The sequence below is a fragment of the Pseudophryne corroboree genome, chromosome 8 (assembly GCF_028390025.1).
Source record: "Pseudophryne corroboree isolate aPseCor3 chromosome 8, aPseCor3.hap2, whole genome shotgun sequence".
Lineage (NCBI taxonomy): Eukaryota > Metazoa > Chordata > Amphibia > Anura > Myobatrachidae > Pseudophryne > Pseudophryne corroboree.
The window spans coordinates 217,240,049-217,255,274 of NC_086451.1; the positions used below are offsets into that span (position 1 = coordinate 217,240,049).

The 15,226-nt window shown below is 44.8% G+C and overlaps 1 pseudogene; it reads left to right on the forward strand.

Annotated features, from left to right (window-relative positions):
- Nucleotides 1-8,751: 8,751 nt before the first annotated feature.
- LOC134953120 (5S ribosomal RNA) lies at nucleotides 8,752-8,871 on the forward strand (annotated as a pseudogene).
- The last annotated feature ends 6,355 nt before the right edge of the window (nucleotides 8,872-15,226 follow it).

Below are 15,226 nucleotides of genomic sequence, written 5' to 3' on the forward strand. Positions count from 1 at the left end.
ACATTACTACTTGGGGCAAACTACTGGGTGGCTAAACTACTGGGGGCATAACTGCAGGGGCTAAACTACAGGGGGCATTACCACTGGGGCTAAACTACATGAGGACAAAACTACAGGGGCTAAACTACGGGGGGCATTACCACTGGGAAGCTAAACAAAAGTGGCGGTAAACTACTGAGGTCATAACTGCAGAAGCATTACTACTGGGGGCAAAACTACAGGGGGCTAAATGACTGGGGGCATTACTACAGGCAACATTACTACTGGGGGCAATACTACACAGGGGCATTACCATTAGGGGCACTACTAATGGGGGCACTACTGAGGGCATTGTAAAGGGGGCACTTCATAAGGGGCATCACTTCTGGGGACATAAGGGGCACTACTACTGGGGGGCATTGCATAAGGGGCTCTATATAAAGGGCACTACCACTGTGGGCACTACCAGTACAGTGGACATTGCATAAGGAGCACTACTACTGTGGTCATTGTAAAAGGGGTGCTGCAGCTGTGGGCATTGTGTATTACGGGGTGCTACTACTGTGGGCATTATGTGTATTAGGGGTGCTATGACTGTGGGCATTATTACTATTGTGTGACCACGCCCCTTACTTTTGGAGACCACGCCCCTTTTTGGGGCGCACGTGCGCAATTCTTTTATTGTATGGGCACCGGGGGGAGGGGGGTAAGTTCTACCACCTCTCTAAGACCACTTTAAGCACTGACCAAGCCCATCTGAACTTCCAGGATCTGAGGAGATCCAGATTGGGACTTGGATCTCCTGGCCTGCCTCAGATCCCAAAATGAGGCAAAATGTAATCTTCCTATTGTAGGATCTCGGATCTCTCAGGTTTTGGATTCAGGCATCATTTAAAAAATTCAGTGTTCCCTCTCTGGATTTGGTTCCCATGCTGCGACTGCTATAATGTATGTATATGGGGGGTAATTCTGAGTTGATCGCAGCAGGAACTTTGTTAGCACTGCAGGGGAGGCAGATATAACATGTGCAGAGAGAGTTAGATTTGGGTGGGTTCAGAGGTGGAACTACCGCCAGTGCAACCAGTGCGTTGCACTGGGGCCCGCCACTGTCCAGGGGCCCAAAGCATGTAATGAGTCAAACTGACTCATTACATGCCGCTGTGTGCTACGGGCAACCACTGCCCGCAGCACACAGCCTCCCACAGGACACAGGAGAGGAGCGCAGCGGCACGGGGGTAAGGAGAAGGAGGGAGGTGGAGGAGGGAGCCGCAACAGCGCTTTGCTACTGGTTGAGGCGCTGCTGCTGCTGTCCCTCTGCTTCACTATAGGCTGTCTTCCGAGAACAGCCTATAGTGAAGCAGAGGGACAGCAGCAGCAGCGCCTCCACCAATAACAAAGCGCTGCTGCAGCTCAATCCTCCACCTCCCTCCTCCTCCTTCTCTTCTGCCCGTGAATCGTGATCTGCCAGAAGCTGCACTGAGGAGCCTGAGCCAGCGGAGAGGGTAAGTATAATTCTTTCTTTCTTTCTTTCTTTCTGCAAAAAGGGGGACTGTCTGCAGCAATGTGTAAAAAGGGGGAGTCTGCCTGCCGCAATGTGTAAAAAGGGTGAATCTGCCTGATGTAATGTGTAAAAAGGGGGAATCTGTCTGCCGTGATGTGTAAAAAGGGCACGCTGTCTGCCGTTATGTGTAAAAAGTGTACGCTGTCTGCCGCTATGTGTAACAAGGGCACGCTGTCTGCCGCTATGTGTAACAAGGGCACGCTGTCTGCCGTTATGTGTAAAAAGTGTACGCTGTCTGCCACTATTTGTAACAAGGGTACGCTGTCTGCAGTTATGTGTAAAAAGGGGACGCTGTCTGCCGTTATGTGTAAAAAGTGCACGCTGTCTGCCGCTATGTGTAAAAAGGGGACGCTGTCTGCCGTTATGTGTAAAAAGTGCACGCTGTCTGCCGCTATGTGTAAAAAGGGCACGCTATCTGCCGTTATGTGTAAAAAGGGGGACGCTGTCTGCTGTAATGTGTAAAAAGGGGACGCTGTCTGCTGTAATGTGTAAAAAGAGGAATCTGTCCGCTGTAAGGTGTAAAAGGGTCTCTACCTGGTGTAGTGGTGCTACTGTGCGGCGTAATTTGAATAATGTAGACTACTGTGCACCGTTTTATGAATTGGTATTATTTTGTGGCCACACCCCTTCCCCACGAAGCCACGCCACTATGTATTTTTGCGTGCGCCTACGCCGCGCACTGCCCCTGTTTTGCATGCAGGGGTGGGGCTCCGATGCCGTTTCTTGCACACAGTGCTCAAATGTCTAGTTACGGCACTGTTGCTAGGTATGCATTTCTCTGGCCCTGAGCAGGTCCCCCTCACCAGATCCTCTCCAGTTAATAATACTGTAATAACAAAACAAGGCCCAAAATTATGTGATTTTAGCTGTTTTTATAAAAAATTTTAAAAATACAGATCCGAAACTAAAACCAAAACACGGGGATCGGCGCACATCTCTAACTGTTAATAAACGTTATATTGTAAAATTTATTTAGGTGTCACTCAAAATCCTTACATGATAGAGACATTCTAAAATGTTTGAATTCAGTGCAGAAAATACTGTTAGATTTACTTACAGTATATTAACTCTTGAGACAAAAAGAAAGAAAAAGTTTGCTAACCAGTGTATAATTTGCTATTATTTTCAATCACATTAGCCGTGAAGGCCCAAGAATAATAACTTGCAAGTTGTAGAAAGTTGAAAATTTGTCTCTGAAAAAAATAGCATCTTTATATTTCATGGCTAAATCACTGACATCTCAGCAGCAACAACAAGGATACTACATTTGGCCCATGGAGTCTATAGTATGGGACTGTGGGGTTATTCAGGTTTGTTAGCAAACCAAAAATGTTAGCAATTGGGCAAAACCATGTAGCACTGCAGGTGGGGCAGATATAACATGTGCAGAGAGAGTTAGATTTGGGTGGGGTGTGCTCAAACTGAAATCTTAATTGCAGTGTAAAAATAAAGCAGCCAGTATTTACCATGCACAGAAACTGTATAACTCCCCCAAATCTAAATCTCTCTGCACATGTTACATCTGCCCCACCTGCAGTGTAACATGGTTTTGCCAAATTGCTAACTTTTTTGGTTTGCTAACAACTCTGAATAACCCGGTATTTTCCCATCAGTGCAGTGTTCAGCAAACTACAGAGCAAAAACAATATGTGACAGAGAAAATGTGTCTCAGAACAGAACATTTTCCTCCATGATGGGAAACATTGAGACGGCAGAAAGATCCTCTGATAAGCGTTCTTATTCCTAGCAACAATCCTTTGGGAGATGACAGCCATCATATATGCTCAAGGGAAAAATAAATTTGAATACAGTCTTGATCTGAGCTAAGAGCAAATTATAACTAGCTAATAAAGAACTTGTAACAACAGCAACGTGCACATATTTATGTCTATTTAGTTTCATAGCCTTACAAAGTAGGACATGATTTATCATATAAAACAATGTTTACTACTAATAAAAATAACTAAAATACGTCACATGGGAAAGTATAACAAAGCATACAGTACAGTGAATCCCTAGAAAGAAAAAACTTTTGTTGAACAGAAACTACAGATACTATAGAGCAGTGGTACTCGCTCAGCCCACTTGTCTATCCCTCCTCAACCGGTTTGTGTAGCCCCTCAGGGTTTGATTATTGATGGACCAAACTTACCTTTCTTTTAGTTTTTAAATAGAATTTAAATAAAAACTTGGCAGCCATGAGTTATAGCAGTACTTGCATAGGTGAGAAGAAGTGGTCCCTCAACATTTCACACTTTTATATGCTCCCCTCATCCATCCTACCACCCCGATGGGGCTCAGGCACCCAGACTCCCAGCACCAATGAAGTGTACTGATGCCCATAACTTTCACACATCCCCTAGTCACTGGTGTTGTTGCAAGAGGAGAGCGCTACTGCACTTACTACAGTCTACCTATTCTCCTAGAATGCTCCATGCTCTTTCCCAAGATGGCCACTGAGATCCCTACTGACCATGTGTTATCTTGAGACTGTGTAAGACCATGTAAGAGCATGACAGTGGAAGATTATCTGCAAGCAGGGCTGGCGACAGGAGGGGTCAAAGGGGACACTTGTACTGGGCCCCAATGATCAGAGTGGTCCCAAGAATATGCTGCTTAGTACCCAGGGATGTGAGTTGTCTTGTCCAAATAGGGCAGTGAGCTGTAGGCAGTGTGGGCGCAGCCTCAGAGTTACAGGAGCCTCACACACAGTGACTCCGCTGGCCAGGATTCCACACGCAGGTGCTGCCTCACATCACCTGGTCTGCCTCAGAACAATAAATTCCCCTTCACCAGTTAGCAGGGAAATTGCAATTACGATACAGCAGTAGAAGCAACTGTTTCAAAACGGCATCTAATACAACACACATAATAACAGCTCAAAAAAATATTACAAAAGAGAGAGGCAAACAAATATTTTTTATTTAGCAGAAAATAAAGAACCAGATGCCTGGGACTGTGGAGTTTATATACAAAGGAAAACGTGTGTTATTGCTTTCCAGCTATATGATAGAGAGCTCCATCATACTAGGAATTGGAAAGCAGTAATGATTCTATTGCACTGCTAGTCTGAGAGAATATTTTAGTATTAGTGTGTAATATGTACCTCCTGATTATCAGCTTCATTTTGTGTTACACTCTATTTACAGTACATTTATTATATTGGTACAGTAACCAATGATGTTGGATTTAAGGTTGTTTTACAGTTTGAATTTTATTTCATTACAAAAAAACCCACTTTGGACTGGTCAGTACCTTATAGATAAGATGCATACTTACAGTGCCATTGAACATTTTAGTGAGTGCTAATGCTATTTAGGGGGCAGAATGTTCTAGAAAAATTGCAACTGAAGACAAGCGGTGCTTGCATGATGGGAAGCATTAAAACTAATGTTACATATAGGGGTTATTCAGAGTCCATAGCAGTTTTTGCTAAAATAGCAAATACTACTATGGATCAAATCGCCTGCTGGGGGCCGCCCAGCACAGGGCAAGCTGCCCAATATGTGTAGTGCTGCCCTGCATTGTGATAGCATTTAAAATGTGGAAGCATCACAAAAATTCTGAAATAGAGGTAGACACGCCTGCTCTTTCTGCTCCAATCTCCCCCAATGCCGCATCGCAGCCACCAACTGCCCGTCGCCTGTCAATCACTTTGTGATCGAATCCTTCCAGGTTGCGATCGCATTTTGAATGTCCGTGCATGCGTGCTGCGGACTCTGCACATGCACAGATGGGCAAAAATTGTCCATTTGTGATATTGCAAAAACAGCATCCTCATCTAAATAACCCCCTTAGTATATACTGATAATGGCCAGGAACTTCCCTCAACATTTAACACAAAGCACTTTGTAATACCACAGCATAACATGTAGTGGGCAAAAGTATACTGTATACCCTCCAACATTTTACACCTAAAAATCTGTACCACTCCTCCCCCACCCACGGTGGCTCTGGACCCCTCCCCCACACATGGCACCACCGCACCAGCCCCTCCCCCACCTGTGGCACCCCCGCAACCACCCCTCCCCCACCCGCATCTCTCCTGGTATACCCTCCAACATTTTACACCTAAAAATCTGTACCGCTCCTCCCCCCACCCACGGTGGCTCTGGACCCCTCCCCCACACATGGCACCACCGCACCAGCCCCTCCCCCACCTGCGGCACCCCCGCAACCACCCCTCCCCCACCCGCATCTCTCCTGGACCCCCTCCCCCATCTGAGTCTCCCCCGCATCCGCCACTTCCCCAACCACAGCACCTACTAGGCTCTTCCCACCGTTGTAAGAGGCTACGACCCCATAACCATTGCACGCCCTTTGTCCGTGCAGTATTTAACCACTCAAACAATTATGATTGGAGATAATACTCCATATAATAAAAATATTGCACGCCACAACGGCTTGCAAGGATTAAGGGGGCGTAGCCCCTTACGACGGTGTGAAGAGCGCCCGTAGGGCGCGATGAATCACCTAGTTTTTCATAAAAGGAAAAGCATGGCACCAGTGGCTTCTAGCTGACCTGATAAATAAACTACTGATGTTTTATTGTTGGATTTAGAAAAACTATGCTGCAAGGGATGTGCACCAAATAGAACAGTGTTTCCAGAGCCATCCCTAACCAAATTGATTCCCTAGGCAAGATTTTGATTAATGACCCCAAGAATTGCCACTAGTTCTGCCTCTGACCCAGGACCCTTCTCCCAACACAGTATCTATCACCCAGCGGCACAGATCACATCAGCAGTAACATTTTGGTGCCCTGTGGTGCCCCATCCCCCATATTTTAAATAGAGACAACATGTGCCGAAGGCACGTGCACAAAAAAGGGGTGTGGTCTTGCTGGGAAGGTGCGTGGCCACCGAATAGTACCCCCAATTCAAATTATGCCACACGGTAGTGCAACTGTCTTCACATTACATCACACAATAGTGTCCTTAATTCACATTATGTCACACGATAGTATCCCTCATTCATGTTACGGCGCACAGTTGTACCCCTTTACCTTATACACTTTACGCCTCACAGTAGTGCCCCTTATTCATGTTATGCCACACAGTAGTACCCCTTTACCTGATACATGTTACGCCTCACAACAGTGCCCCTTATTCATGTTATGTCACACAGTAGTGTCAGTTATTCGCATTACACCACACGTATTGCTCCTTATTCATAATACACCACAGCATATTGCTCCTTATTCATATTACACCACACAGTAGTGCACCTTATACACATATTGCCACACAGTAGTAGTTTCCATTATACACAAATACCACACAGTAATGCCCCTAACACATTATGCCACACAATATTAATTCCTTCATACACATAATACCACAGAGTAATGCCCCTTACACATTATGCCTCAGATTAGTAATGCCCTCATACACCATAATGCCACATAGTAGTATTGCCCCTTACACATATACCATACTGTAATTGCACCCCTTCTACACAAATGCCACACAGTAATGTCCCTTACATATTATGCCTTCCAAAATGCTCTTGTAAATAAGTCCAAGAAAATAGAAGGTTCCAAAAAAGTTCTTCCCAAGATAAAACAGTATTTATTAATAGTCCAAAAAATTAACATTTAAAAATATCACATTAAAAAAATCACTTGTAAGTAAGACTGAAACAATCCTTTAAATGGGCATAGGGCAGAGAGAGCACTACAATGCATATATGCTAATCAGACCTTTGTAAGCCAAAATATATGCAGGGGTGGTGGTAATTATGCATCCTGGGATTTCAGTAGGATCAGAGAGCCAGAGAAAGTGTGGGGACCTCAGAACTGATAGCCGCTGGCCTTCATATTCTGGTCCGTGATCCAAGTGCCGCAAACAGCCTCCTCCATAATATGTGCTTGTGGTGGAGGAATGCTGTAGGGTGCGCTGTACAGATGTAAAAGCTGCCATTTTCTCCATGGTCTGTGCTCACACCAGGGCGCACACCTTTGCTGCCCACTGTCAAGCTGAGAAAGCCGTAGACATGGAATGTGTGCCCGGTGGCATTTTCCTAGTTTTCCTATGCCTAGGGCTGGCTCTAAGTGTTTTTCAGCCGTGAACCTCAGGACCCTTAACAGCCCCAATTTCAAGACCAACCAAAAAGTGCTCAGGTGTATTGCCACCTGTCACATTTTAAAGATCCACAGATGATCAGGAAAACATGAACTGTTTGGGGTAATGAGAATGCCGCTTGAGAAGCAATGAAATAGGATAACACAGTTGTGGCAGAGTATATAAATAAAACCTGGTAGCAATCTTCCCTGACGTCTTGTATGAGCCTGCCACCATGTTATGCTGCAAAGGCCTGGTGACATTGTTTGTTGGTGAACAACATGCTGCCCGTCCAAAAAGAGTGAGGAGTGTACAGTAAGCATTGTGGACCAGTGATGTGTGGTGAGGTCAATGGCTGGGGAGGCACTGGTTACCCTCGATAGATATATATATAGATATCTATAGATATCCTGGCCCCCAGTATGCTGCATAAGAAAGCTGACGAGGAATCAAGAATGCCAAAGTGTACTGGATCATTCAAATGTGGCCGATGCAACATCTGTAAGTACCTACACCCAGCAAGGAAAACATTCACGGACATAGAAAAGAAGGAGGTATACAAGATTAAAGACTTCATAAACTGCAATACACAATCTGTGATTTATTTATTAGAATGCAACTGCGGGAAACAATATGTGGGCAAAACGAAGAGACCACTGAAAATGAGAATCCAAGAGCATGTCCGCAATATAAAAAATAAAATGGAGAACCACGCAGTGTCTAAACACTTTAACCTTGTACACAACTCCAATCCGGAGGCACTAACTTTTAAAGCTATTGAACTAGTGAAGCTGGGAGAAAGAGGTGGCGATTTGGCCAACAAACTATCACGCAGAGAAATGTACTGGATCTTTCAATTACAAACACTCCAGCCGAAGGGATTTAACGATTATTACGAAATCGCTCCGTTCCTGTGAAACTATATGGCCATTGGATTATCACGGTTGTATCCTGTTACACCCCCGCCTCATATCATCTCTTTCCCCCCCCCCTCCCCTCCCCACCCACCTCCTATACCTTTATTATAAATCCACACACCCCTCCCGATACCCACCCCTACCCACCGACAGCACCCTATTCCCATCCACACCACTTCCGCACCAATTATGTGATGAGATATTAAATCTGACAAATGTATGGTAAAAAGTTTATTACAGTCATACCTCACTGGAAAGGCCCAATCTCGCCCGATCTTGGAAGCGAAGCAGTGTCGGGCCTGATCAGTACCAGACTAGGGAGACTATCTGGGAAGATCAGGTACTGTAAACAAACTATTGTTAAATAGCCTACATGAGCATGTCAATTTAGTATTAAGCCTCACACTTTCTATTAAATATTAATTTTTTATTCTGCACCCTGCACTTTATATTTATATAATTATATACTTATTTTACATATATATCCATATATTTTATATATTATTAAATTCACTACTGGATATACCTTTAACAATATATATTAATGTATACTAATAAACAAATGTTAGTGATTTAGCTATTAACAGCTGTGCCATAACTGATCAAATCCCATTTTCTATTTATTTGTATGTCTACAATACCGGAGAATTGAGATAAATGTCCCCGATTATGGACTCCCTAAATATGGCCGCCGTATGAAGTTACATATGAGCAAACCCCTACAAAGATGGCCGCCGCAAGGAAACTCACTGAGAAAAAACATCCTAGGACTGTTGAACTCCAAACGAATCCTGCAGCCGCGGGCGCATGCGCAATCGCGCACCGGAAGTGGGGCGGAAATGACGCGACGGCCCGAAACCGGAAGTGGGGCAGAAAAGGTCCGCCGGCGCATTTACATGACAGTTTTTAAAGCTCTCCACCACCAAACCTGCCTTTTAAATCCACATCTAATATTATGTTTACATACACTATCAAATTGTGTTATTGTATAAGTTTAAATAGAAGTTTCTTATGCTCTGTTCAAACATATGCCTGAGTAACAGGAAGTGATGTCATAATTACTATGAGACTATCACTGGTATAAATAGAAGTCTGGTCCCACTTTACATTTACCCCTTGATGAAGTCTGACTGACGAAACGCGTTGGGCTACCTGGCAGTGACCTCATACCAAGTTAAGTTAAAATTGTTTTACATATTTTAACATATTTTTAACTGGTATTACTATGCATTGTGTCTGTTGCTTTTATCCCATCTTTTAAGAAATCTTTTGCTGCTCAAATTTTAGCTTAATTAATAATTGTCTGTTTTAATGTATCAATTAAATTTTTTTAGATTAATTTTTTATTTGTTTATTACTTATTAGATTTATTATATCTGTGTAGATCCACTTTTATTTCGAAATATTCTAAGACACCATTGGTCGCTTTATCCCCCACCCCTCGTGTGTTATTAATCCTTTGCTACAGGGAACCACCATCCCTGTTTTATTTGGGGGACAGCTGATGCCCTATACCAACCTATAGGGAGTGTTATTTAATCTGACTATACGTGATTATTTTATTATTTGGAGTTGTACACAAGTGGCGCAATAATCTCTAGAGATGAGCGGGTTCGGTTCCTCGGAATCCGAACCCGCCCGAACTTCATGTTTTTTTTCACGGGTCCGAGCGACTCGGATCTTCCCGCCTTGCTCGGTTAACCCGAGCGCGCCCGAACGTCATCATGACGCTGTCGGATTCTCGCGAGGCTCGGATTCTATCGCGAGACTCGGATTCTATATAAGGAGCCGCGCGTCGCCGCCATTTTCACTCGTGCATTGAGATTGATAGGGAGAGGACGTGTCTGGCGTCCTCTCCATTAGAATAGAGATAGATTAGATAGAGAGAGAGAGATTGTGCAGAGTCGCAGACAGAGTTAGTTTACCACAGTCAGTGACCAGTGCAGTTGCTAGTTAACTTTTATTTAATATAATATATCCGTTCACTTCTCTCTGCTATATCCGTTCTCTGCCTGAAAAAAAAAACGATACACAGCACAGTCAGTCACACAGTGTGACTCAGTCTGTGTGCACTCAGCTCAGCCCAGTGTGCTGCACAGTCATCAATGTATAAATTAAAAGCTTATAATTAATTGTGGGGGAGACTGGGGAGCACTGCAGGTTGTTAGCAGGAGCCAGGAGTACAATTATATTAATTAACAGTGCACACTTTTGCTGCAGGAGTGGTGACCAGTGCCTGACCACCAGTATAGTATTGTTGTATACTACTAATATCTCTTTAAATATCAACCAGTCTATATTAGCAGCAGACACAGTACAGTGCGGTAGTTCACGGCTGTGGCTACCTCTGTGTCGGCACACGGCAGGCAGTCCGTCCGACCAGAATTGTATTATTTATTATTATATACCTACCACCTAACCGTGGTTTTTTTTTCATTCTTTATACCGTCATAGTGTCATCCTAATTGTTACGAGTATACTACTATCTCTTTATCAACCAGTGTACAGTGCGGTAGTTCACGGCTGTGGCTACCTCTGTGCCGGCACACGGCAGGCAGTCCGTCCGACCAGAATTGTATTATTTATTATTATATACCTACCACCTAACCGTGGTTTTTTTTTCATTCTTTATACCGTCATAGTGTCATCCTAATTGTTACGAGTATACTACTATCTCTTTATCAACCAGTGTACAGTGCGGTAGTTCACGGCTGTGGCTACCTCTGTGTCGGCACACGGCAGGCAGTCCGTCCGACCAGAATTGTATTATTTATTATTATATACCTACCACCTAACCGTGGTTTTTTTTTTCATTCTTTATACCGTCATAGTGTCATCCTAATTGTTACGAGTATACTACTATCTCTTTATCAACCAGTGTACAGTGCGGTAGTTCACGGCTGTGGCTACCTCTGTGTCGGCACACGGCAGGCAGTCCGTCCGACCAGAATTGTATTATTTATTATTATATACCTACCACCTAACCGTGGTTTTTTTTTTCATTCTTTATACCGTCATAGTGTCATCCTAATTGTTACGAGTATACTACTATCTCTTTATCAACCAGTGTACAGTGCGGTAGTTCACGGCTGTGGCTACCTCTGTGTCGGCACACGGCAGGCAGTCCGTCCGACCAGAATTGTATTATTTATTATTATATACCTACCACCTAACCGTGGTTTTTTTTTCATTCTTTATACCGTCATAGTGTCATCCTAATTGTTACGAGTATACTACTATCTCTTTATCAACCAGTGTACAGTGCGGTAGTTCACGGCTGTGGCTACCTCTGTGTCGGCACACGGCAGGCAGTCCGTCCGACCAGAATTGTATTATTTATTATTATATACCTACCACCTAACCGTGGTTTTTTTTTCATTCTTTATACCGTCATAGTGTCATCCTAATTGTTACGAGTATACTACTATCTCTTTATCAACCAGTGTACAGTGCGGTAGTTCACGGCTGTGGCTACCTCTGTGTCGGCACACGGCAGGCAGTCCGTCCGACCAGAATTGTATTATTTATTATTATATACCTACCACCTAACCGTGGTTTTTTTTTCATTCTTTATACCGTCATAGTGTCATCCTAATTGTTACGAGTATACTACTATCTCTTTATCAACCAGTGTACAGTGCGGTAGTTCACGGCTGTGGCTACCTCTGTGTCGGCACACGGCAGGCAGTCCGTCCGACCAGAATTGTATTATTTATTATTATATACCTACCACCTAACCGTGGTTTTTTTTTTCATTCTTTATACCGTCATAGTGTCATCCTAATTGTTACGAGTATACTACTATCTCTTTATCAACCAGTGTACAGTGCGGTAGTTCACGGCTGTGGCTACCTCTGTGTTGGCACATGGCAGGCAGTCCGTCCGACCAGAATTGTATTATTTATTATTATATACCTACCACCTAACCGTGGTTTTTTTTTCATTCTTTATACCGTCATAGTGTCATCCTAATTGTTACGAGTATACTACTATCTCTTTATCAACCAGTGTACAGTGCGGTAGTTCACGGCTGTGGCTACCTCTGTGTCGGCAGTCGGCAGGCAGTCCGTCCATCCATAATTGTATTATTATTATAATATATACCACCTAACCGTGGTTTTTTTATACCACCTAACCGTGGCAGTCCGTCCATAATTGTATACTAGTATCCAATCCATCCATCTCCATTGTTTACCTGAGGTGCCTTTTAGTTCTGCCTATAAAATATGGAGAACAAAAAAGTTGAGGTTCCAAAATTAGGGAAAGATCAAGATCCACTTCCACCTCGTGCTGAAGCTGCTGCCACTAGTCATGGCCGAGACGATGAAATGCCAGCAACGTCGTCTGCCAAGGCCGATGCCCAATGTCATAGTACAGAGCATGTCAAATCCAAAACACCAAATATCAGAAAAAAAAGGACTCCAAAACCTAAAATAAAATTGTCGGAGGAGAAGCGTAAACTTGCCAATATGCCATTTACCACACGGAGTGGCAAGGAACGGCTGAGGCCCTGGCCTATGTTCATGGCTAGTGGTTCAGCTTCACATGAGGATGGAAGCACTCAGCCTCTCGCTAGAAAACTGAAAAGACTCAAGCTGGCAAAAGCACCGCAAAGAACTGTGCGTTCTTTGAAATCCCAAATCCACAAGGAGAGTCCAATTGTGTCGTTTGCGATGCCTGACCTTCCCAACACTGGACGTGAAGAGCATGCGCCTTCCACTATTTGCATGCCCCCTGCAAGTGCTGGAAGGAGCACCCGCAGTCCAGTTCCTGATAGTCAGATTGAAGATGTCAGTGTTGAAGTACACCAGGATGAGGAGGATATGGGTGTTGCTGGCGCTGGGGAGGAAATTGACCAGGAGGATTCTGATGGTGAGGTGGTTTGTTTAAGTCAGGCACCCGGGGAGACACCTGTTGTCCGTGGGAGGAATATGGCCGTTGACATGCCAGGTGAAAATACCAAAAAAATCAGCTCTTCGGTGTGGAGGTATTTCACCACAAATGCGGACAACAGGTGTCAAGCCGTGTGTTCCCTTTGTCAAGCTGTAATAAGTAGGGGTAAGGACGTTAACCACCTCGGAACATCCTCCCTTATACGTCACCTGCAGCGCATTCATAATAAGTCAGTGACAAGTTCAAAAACTTTGGGTGACAGCGGAAGCAGTCCACTGACCAGTAAATCCCTTCCTCTTGTAACCAAGCTCACGCAAACCACCCCACCAACTCCCTCAGTGTCAATTTCCTCCTTCCCCAGGAATGCCAATAGTCCTGCAGGCCATGTCACTGGCAAGTCTGACGAGTCCTCTCCTGCCTGGGATTCCTCCGATGCATCCTTGCGTGTAACGCCTACTGCTGCTGGCGCTGCTGTTGTTGCCGCTGGGAGTCGATGGTCATCCCAGAGGGGAAGTCGTAAGCCCACTTGTACTACTTCCAGTAAGCAATTGACTGTTCAACAGTCCTTTGCGAGGAAGATGAAATATCACAGCAGTCATCCTACTGCAAAGCGGATAACTGAGGCCTTGGCATCCTGGGTGGTGAGAAACGTGGTTCCGGTATCCATCATTACTGCAGAGCCAACTAGAGACTTGTTGGAGGTACTGTGTCCCCGGTACCAAATACCATCTAGGTTCCATTTCTCTAGGCAGGCGATACCGAAAATGTACACAGACCTCAGAAAAAGAGTCACCAGTGTCCTAAAAAATGCAGCTGTACCCAATGTCCACTTAACCACGGACATGTGGACAAGTGGAGCAGGGCAGGGTCAGGACTATATGACTGTGACAGCCCACTGGGTAGATGTATGGACTCCCGCCGCAAGAACAGCAGCGGCGGCACCAGTAGCAGCATCTCGCAAACGCCAACTCTTTCCTAGGCAGGCTACGCTTTGTATCACCGCTTTCCAGAATACGCACACAGCTGAAAACCTCTTACGGCAACTGAGGAAGATCATCGCGGAATGGCTTACCCCAATTGGACTCTCCTGTGGATTTGTGGCATCGGACAACGCCAGCAATATTGTGTGTGCATTAAATCTGGGCCAATTCCAGCACGTCCCATGTTTTGCACATACCTTGAATTTGGTGGTGCAGAATTTTTTAAAAAACGACAGGGCCGTGCAAGAGATGCTGTCGGTGGCCAGAAGAATTGCGGGACACTTTCGGCGTACAGGCACCACGTACAGAAAACTGGAGCACCACCAAAAACTACTGAACCTGCCCTGCCATCATCTGAAGCAAGAAGTGGTAACGAGGTGGAATTCAACCCTCTATATGCTTCAGAGGTTGGAGGAGCAGCAAAAGGCCATTCAAGCCTATACAATTGAGCACAATATAGTAGGTGGAATGCACCTGTCTCAAGTGCAGTGGAGAATGATTTCAACGTTGTGCAAGGTTCTGATGCCCTTTGAACTTGCCACACGTGAAGTCAGTTCAGACACTGCCAGCCTGAGTCAGGTCATTCCCCTCATCAGGCTTTTGCAGAAGAAGCTGGAGGCATTGAAGGAGGAGCTAACACGGAGCGATTCCGCTAGGCATGTGGGACTTGTGGATGCAGCCCTTAATTCGCTTAACAAGGATTCACGGGTGGTCAATCTGTTGAAATCAGAGCACTACATTTTGGCCACCGTGCTCGATCCTAGATTTAAAGCCTACCTTGGATCTCTCTTTCCGGCAGACACAGGTCTGCTGGGGTTGAAAGACCTGCTGGTG